Source organism: Heptranchias perlo, chromosome 3, assembly GCF_035084215.1.
Source record: "Heptranchias perlo isolate sHepPer1 chromosome 3, sHepPer1.hap1, whole genome shotgun sequence".
Taxonomy (NCBI): domain Eukaryota; kingdom Metazoa; phylum Chordata; class Chondrichthyes; order Hexanchiformes; family Hexanchidae; genus Heptranchias; species Heptranchias perlo.
In genome coordinates this window covers 129,027,972-129,036,197 of record NC_090327.1, presented here as the reverse complement: position 1 = coordinate 129,036,197, position 8,226 = coordinate 129,027,972, and positions in this window count along the sequence as shown.

Sequence of the window (8,226 nt, the reverse complement as noted above, 5' to 3'; positions counted from 1 at the left end):
TGAATTTTTTCCACCCCGCCTGCTACAGGCACTTATACATCCTGAAGGGGAGATTTCCAAGGGTACTGGCATCCTTCTGGTATCTCAACAACAACAACTTGCATTTATAAAGTGCCTTTAATGTAGTAAAACGTCCCAAAGCACTTCACAGGAGCGATTATCAATCAAAATTTGACACCGAGCCACATAAAGAGATATTAGGACAGGTGACCAAATGCTTGGTCAAAGAGGTAGGTTTTAAGGAGCGTCTTAAAGGAGGAGAGAGAGGTGGAGAGGTAGAGAGGATTAAGGAGACAATTCCAGAGTTTAGGGCTGAGGCAGCTGAAGGTACGGCTGCCAGTGGTGGAGTGATTCAAATCGGGGGTGAGCAAAAGGCAAGAATTGGAGGAGCGCAGAGATCTTGAGGGATTGTAGGGCTGGAAGAGGTTACAGAGATAGGGAGGGGCGAGGCCATGGAGGGATTTGAAAACAAGGATGAGAATTTTAAAATTGAGGCGTTCCCGGACCGGGAGCCAATGTAGGTCAGCGAGCACAGGGGCAATGGGTGAACGGGACTTGGTGGGAGTTAGGATATAGGCAGCAGAGTTTTGGATGAGCTCAAGTTTATGGAGGGTGGAAGATGGGAAGCCGGAATAGACAAGTCTAGAGGTTACACAAGAAACGGTCCCATGGCGTTGGGGGTAATGTATTAGCAAAGATAGAGGATTGCTTAATGGACAGAGAAGAGAGAGTAGGGATAAACGGGTCATTTTCAGGGTGGCAGGCTGTAACTAGTGGGGTGCCGCAAGGATCAGTGCTTGGGCCTCAGCTATTTACAATCTATATTAATGAATTAGATGAAGGGACTGAGTGTAATGTATCCACATTTGCTGGTAATACAAAGCTAGGTGGGAAAGTAAGCTGTGAGGAGGACACAAAGAGTCTGCAAAAGGATATGGACAAGACAAGTGGGTGGGCAAGATGGTGGCAGATGGAGTATAATGTCACTTTGGTAGGAAGAATAGAAAAACAGAATATTTTTTAAATGGTGAGAAACTATTACATGTTGGTGTTCAGAGAGATTTGGGTGTGCTTGTACACGAAGCATAGAAAGCTAACAGGCAGGTACAGCAAGCAATTAGGAAGGCAAATAGTATGTTGGCCTTTATTGTAAGGGGGTTGGAGTACAAGAGTAAGTAAGTTTTGCTGCAATTGTACAGGGCTCTGGTGAGACCTCACCTTGAGTACTGTGTACATTTTGGTCTCCTTCCCTAAGGAAGGATATACTTGCCTTAGAGTCGGTGCAACGAAGGTTCACTATATTGATTCCTGGGATGAGAGGATTGTCCTATGAGGAGAGATTGAGTAGAATAGGCCTATACTCTCTGGAATTCAGAAGAATGAGAGGTAATCTCTATGAAACATATAAGATTTCGAGAGGGCTTGACAGGTTGGATGCTGATAGGCTGTTTCCCCTGGCTGGAGAGTCTAGAACTAGGGGACATAGCCTCAGGATAAGGGGTCGGCCATTTAAGACTGAGATGAGGAGAAATTTCTTCACTCAGAGGGTTGTGAATCTTTGGAATTCTCTACCCCAGAGGGTGGTGGATGCTGAGTCATTGAATATATTCAAGGCTGAGATCGATAGATTTTTGGCCTCTAAGGGAATCAAGGGATGTGTGGATTGAGCGGGAAAGTGGAGTTGAGGTCGAAGATCAGCTATGATCTGATTGAATGATGGAGCTGGCTCGAGGGGCCATATGGCCTACTCCTGTTCCTATTTCTTATGTTCTTATGTTCTTATGTAAAGGCACGGATGAGGTTTTCAGCAGCAGATGAGCTGAGGCAGAGGTGGAGACGGGCGATGTTATGGAGGTGGAAGTAGGCGGTCTTGGTGGCAGTAAAGATATGTAGTTGGAAGCTCATCCCAGGGCCAAATAGGAGCCGAGGTTAGTCTCATCCACGTGACCATTCTTCATTTGCAAATCTAGACTCTGGATAGCAATCAGGAGCGTTGAGCGCTAGTCCAGAGCACTAAGCTATTTGTCAGGAGTCTCAGCTGAGATCAGATAGCTCGGCCCAAACAGAGGATTGCAGCTGGAACCTTCCTGGTCTGACTGGCTCACATCTGCACTCAGTAACGCCTTTCCCCGGTGAATCATTGTGGGAGCTTTATATTGAACAATGACACTGCCATGAAACCCCCAGGAAGCTTCGACTGAATAATGGTCCTAATGTGAGTTTTTTTGTGTCAGTCAAGAGAACTGTTAGCCACGAGTTTTACATGAACTTCGTAAAACTGAATAAAATGTTTGACATGTTGTTTGTAATAGTGCAGCGATATATTGAGGCTGAATTGTGATCCCATTCTCCCCTAATGATGAGGGATAAAAGAAAATATAAACTGTCACCCATCCCGTGACATGCTTGTCATTTTCTACCAGTTTATTGCAGCAGCAAGTCAACACATCCCAGCCACTCTAATGAGGTCCTTATCTTTGTACAACTTCCTAGGGTTTGTTGCACTCCTGCGTGCACCTTCCCTGTTGAATGCCAGCAACTCTAAATTACCTTCTATTAATATGAATGCATTGCTGTCATGGATGTCAGGTTGAGGGGGTGATTTGCCCTCTGAAGGCAGTTACGACATCATCTTTCTCCAGCTGATGTAGTGGATAGCAGAGTAATTAGAGCAATTACTCATCACTGTCTGTCACAGCAGATCAGATCTGCCCCCTGGATTGACCCAGACCTGCATACACAGTAGATTATTTGAAGTAATCTTCAACTTTCACTAGCAAGCGCACATGTTCGGCTCCGGATAATCAGAGGCTTGCTCGCTGCTTCTTCTCCGAGTCAGTTGCCTTTTCGCTGTTCTTTACGCCGCTATTGAAAATAATAATAATAATAAAAAAACATTTTCTTTCCGACTGATTGATAGGCTCAGGTCTTTCTGATATATTGAAGCAAGAGATTCCAATCTCTGTAAAATCTGCGATCAAGCAAAACTTTGCATTTAAAAATGAATAAATATTTAAACATCGCATTAAAATAATTATGAATCGGCTTCCCTCCTGCTGACTTCCCCCCCTCCCCCCCAAACTCACCTGAAGCCACTTCCAGCATGGCAGGCGACCTACAATACTTGTTCAGCAGTGCTAATTATCCTAATATTAAGTATCAATAAACTAACTTAAAGGGAAAGTGTCATTGTATAGGGAACATTTTGGACAGATTCAGGTCCTCTGAAACCTTTGTTTGTAGGGCTGTTTTACATGGCTCCTTTGATGAGCCCAGAGTGAAGATGGTGCTAGATGTGTTGGAGTAAAGACACTTGCTGCACTTTTACTATATTTTTAAAAAAGTATAATAAAACCAAGACGAAAAGAGTACATTTTGACACCCGATATGGTTGTTGAAACAATGGTGTTTTGCTGTTCAACCGGGCCCTCGGTACAGGCAAGTTAAATAGCCGTGCGAGACATTACCATGGCAACATTGTCCCTTTAAGGGACCAGTTTTATTCAGCTCCAAAATCAATCAAATATACAAGTTACATTGAAATACATTGCTAAGTGCACCAAATAAACCCAAATTAATTAATGTTAAAATGAACTATCTGGCTTATTTTACATGACAATGGAGGACCGAGAGCTGATTGAAGCATTAGTTTTAATGGACAGAAATTCATGGGAGGGGGAGGGTGGGTTGGTGCGTGAGCCCAAATCCCTAAACTGTGGTCCTGGTGTGCAAGGTGCTGAAGGTGAAAATTTACCTGATTGCCTGCAACGTTATCAGTGCTACCATCAAAAAGGCATTAGTGCATTGGAGAGGGTTCAGAGACGAGCTAACTGAAGATTGCTTCCTTAGGTAGCAGGTATAACCAGTGCCTAACTAACTTGATTTAATAGGCCACATATCTGCTTTGCTCATTTGTGATCTACCAGGCCTATTCTTGGGTCCTTTAATGGGACTGTGCATCTCGTTATGAGCTTTCCCCCTGTTCTTAATGGCTTTTATCAATTCTTTTGTTCATGATATATTTGTAAATCCGTTTTCACCGACAAGGAAATAAGGAGAGAATTCCATTTATGATAGTGTTTCTCTAGCTCGTGTAACAAGGAGAAGAGATTCAGATGGTAACTGAGTTGATGAATCAATGCTGATTGCCAAGGTAATTCTGTCCCCATCCCCTCCAAAAAAAAGCTGCCTATTTTGGGGGTAATTTTGGCAGGATGAATACGAAAAAATCTTTTTAATAAAGTATAGAGTTGTAAGAAAGTGCTTTCAATAGAAAATATATATATATACACAAAAAGAGTCTATAAAGTTCATGATAATTGAATTCAAGCTGTTATGAGAGGGTAGTATCTGGAGCTGGAAAGGGAAGCAAATGTAAAAGAGAGCGATGGCTTCAGATTCGGGCTGTATTAGGTTACCTTCAAATATTTGTTCTTCAGATGCAACAAATGCATTGCAGACTGAAGAGGTTTGGACAAAAAGAACTGAATGTCACTGGCTTTCAGAAAGGTCTTTTGCTCCCTTCCCTGATGGATACTGCCCTGACGGCACACTTTTGCCTGACCTGGGTTGTCAAAGGCTTCAGGACCAAAAGGAAAGAAAAGAGAGAATGGTGCAGCCCATGATCATTGAATGTGGAAAAGAAGACTTCTGAACGATCTGATTAACTCATGTCCTATAAACAGAGTACTGCAGGACAATTAAAACATACCCCATTTGAAACTAGCAAGAAATATAAAAACGGATTGTAAGAGCTTCTACAAGTATGTAAAAAAGAAGAGATTAGCAAAAGTAAACATTGGTCCCTTAGAGGCTGAGACAGGAGAAATTATAATGGGGAATCAGGAAATGGCAGAGACGTTAAACAAATATTTTGTATCTGTCTTCACAGTAGAAGACACAAAAAGCATATCAAAAATAATGGGGAACCAAGGGGTGAGAAACTTAAAACAATTAATATCAGTAGAGAAAAAGTACTGGATTAACTAATGGGACTAGAAGCTAACAAATCCCCTGGACCTGATAGCCTACATTCTAGGGTTTTAAAAGAGATGGCTGCAGAAATAGTGGATGCATTGGTTGTGATCTTCCAAAATTCCCTAGATTCTAGAATGGTCCCAGTGGATTGGAAGGTAGCAAATGTAACCCTGCTATTCAAGGAGGGAGGGAGAAAACAGGGAACTACAGGCCAGTTAGCTTGATATCAGTCATCGGGTAAAAGCTAAAATCCATTATTAAGGAAGTGGTAACAGGGCACTTAGAAAATCATAATATGATTAGGCAGAGTCAACATGGTTTTATAGAAGGGAAATCGTGTTTGACAAATTTATTAGCGTTCTTTGAGGGTGTAACTAGCAGGGTAGATAAAGGGGAACCAGTGGATGTAGTATATTTGGATTTCCAAAAGGCATTCGATACGGTGCCATGTAAAAGATTGTTATGCAAGAAAAGAGCTCATGGGGTTGGGGATAATATATTAGCATGGATAGAGGATTGGTTAATGGATAGAAAACAAAGAGTATGAATAAACAAGTCATTTTCAGGCTGGCGGGCTGTAACTAGTGGAGTGCCGCAAGGATCAGTTCTTGGGCCTCAGCTATTTATAATCTATATTAATGACTTAGATGAAGGGACTGAGTGTAATGTATCCAAGTTTGCTGATGATACAAAGCTAGGTGGGAAAGTAAACCGTGAGGAGGACACAAAAAGTCTACAAAGGGATATAATCAGGCAAAAATGTGGCAGATGGAGTATAATGTGGAGAAATGTGAGGTTATTCACTTTGGTAGGAAGAACAGAAAAACAGAATATTTTTTAAATGGTGAGAAATTATTAAATGTTGGTGTTCAGAGAGATCTGTGTGTCCTCGTACAAGAAACACAGAAAGTTAACATGCAGGTACAGCAAGCAATTAGGAAGGCAAATGGCATATTGGCCTTTATTGCAAGGGGGTTGGAGTACAAGAGAAAGGAAGTCTTTCTACAATTGTACAGGGCTTTGGTGAGACCACACCTGGAGTACTGTGTACAGTTTTGATCTCCTTACCTAAGGAAGGATATACTTGCCTTAGAGGCAGTGCAACAAAGGTTCACTAGATTGATTCCTGGGATAAGAGGGTTGTGCTATGAGGAGAGGTTGAGTAGAATGGGCCTATATTCGCTGGAGTTTAGAAGAATGAGAGGTGATCTCATTGAAACGTGTAAGATTCTGAGGGGGTTTGACAGGGTGGATGCTGAGAAGCTGTTTCCCCTGGCTGGAGAGTCTAGAACCAGGGGGCATAGTTTCAGGATAAGGGGCCGGCCATTTACGACTGAGATGAGGAGGAATTTCTTCACTCTGAGGGTTGTGAATCTTTGGAATTCCCTACCCCAAAGGGCTGTGGATGCTCAGTCGTTGAGTATATTCAAGGCTGAGATCGATAGATTTTTGGACTCGAAGGGAATCAAGGGATTTGGGTGTTGGATGGCAAAGTGGAGTTGAGGTCGAAGATCAGCCATGATCTTATTGAAAGGCGGAGCAGAGTCGAGGGGCCGCATGGCCTAGTCTTGCTCCTATTTCTTATGTTCTTATGTTTTAGGAGGTTGAAGATCATATGGTGTGCAATTAAGTGATTTCAGATGTATGGTTATGATATGTACAGAAGAAAACATAGCTTAAACTATGTTGAGGCATAACCATTCTTTCTTCTCTTATCCTTTCCAGTTTTCTCTCTACCCCGTCCCTGCTGAAAGTGTCGACTCCTTGCTCAGCTAGGCTCCCACAGGCACTTGTGGCCCTCTGGTACCTTCCCCAATTGACCACGATTCATTGAGCCTTGACCGTGAATGTTGGCAGGACGTTCAACCACAGCTAAGTCTGATGTTATTCTCATGCGACAACTGCACATTTACAATTCCAACAGTAGCTATTAGATCGCAATCAGGAGTGGGAACATAGGAACAGGAGTGGGCCAGCCAATTCCTTGAGCCTGTTCCGCCATTCAATTAGATCATGGCTGATCTGTATCTTAACTCCATTTACCCACCTTGGTTCTATAACCCTTAATACCCTCGGCTAACAAAAATCTATCGATCTCAGTTTTGAATTTTTCAATTGATTTCCAGCCTCAACTAACTTTTTGGGAGAGAGAGTTCCAGATTTCCACTACCCTTTATGTGAAGAAGTGCTTCCTGACATCACCCCTGAACGGCCTAGCTCTAATTTTAAGACTATGCCTCCTTGTTCTGGACTCTCCCACCAGAGGATATAGTGTCTCTCTTTCTACCCTATCAAATCCTTTAATCATCTTAAAAAAATCAATTAGATCACTTCTTAATCTTCTATACTCAAGCAAATACAAGCCTAGTCTATGCAACCCATCCTTATAATTTAACCCTTTTAGCCCTGCTATCATTCTGGTGAACCTGCGCTGCACCCCCTCCAAGGCCAATATATCCTTCCTGAGGTGTGATGCCCAGAACTGAACACAGTACTCCAGGTAAGGTCTAATCAGAGCTCTGTACAACTGAAACATAACTTCCACCCCTTTGTATTCCATCCCACTTGAGATAGAGGTCAATATTCCATTCGCCTTTTAAATTATTTTTTGTACCTGTCCATTAGCTTTTCGTGATTTCTGTACTTGGACCCCTAAATGTCTCTGCTCATCCACAGTTCCCTAGCTTCTCGCCATTTAGAAAATACTCTGATCTATCTTTCTTAGGTCCAAAGTGAATGATCTCACACTTTCCCACACTGAACATCCATCTACCACAGTCTGGGGATCAAACCCGAAACCTTCCTGGCTCAACTAAACTTGCTGAGCCATCAGGGAACATTGAGAAATATCTCTTCTTTGAATTGATCAGATTACTCAGGTTGAATAAGGAATTATGCTTGCTCTATGTAATGTGTATGCAATCAGTAGCCCTATAAAACAGCCAGAAACTTCTGTACCTAAATTGAATGAAGGCAGTCATTGCATTTTTATCTAAAACACATTTAATACCAATTGAGACTGGACTTTCTCAACTTTGTTCATCTAAAAAAGTACCCGGGGGCACAATTCTCAACATGTATAACTATATAGAAGGAAGAATTACCATCATAAAATTAAGGAATTTATTATAGACATATTTTATCCAAATGCTGTCACAGGTAAAGGCATAATTCAACAAAGTTCTTTCATAGGCCTTTATTTTAAATAAATTGTACTTTCCCCGCACCTCCCCCCACTCCGCCATTCCC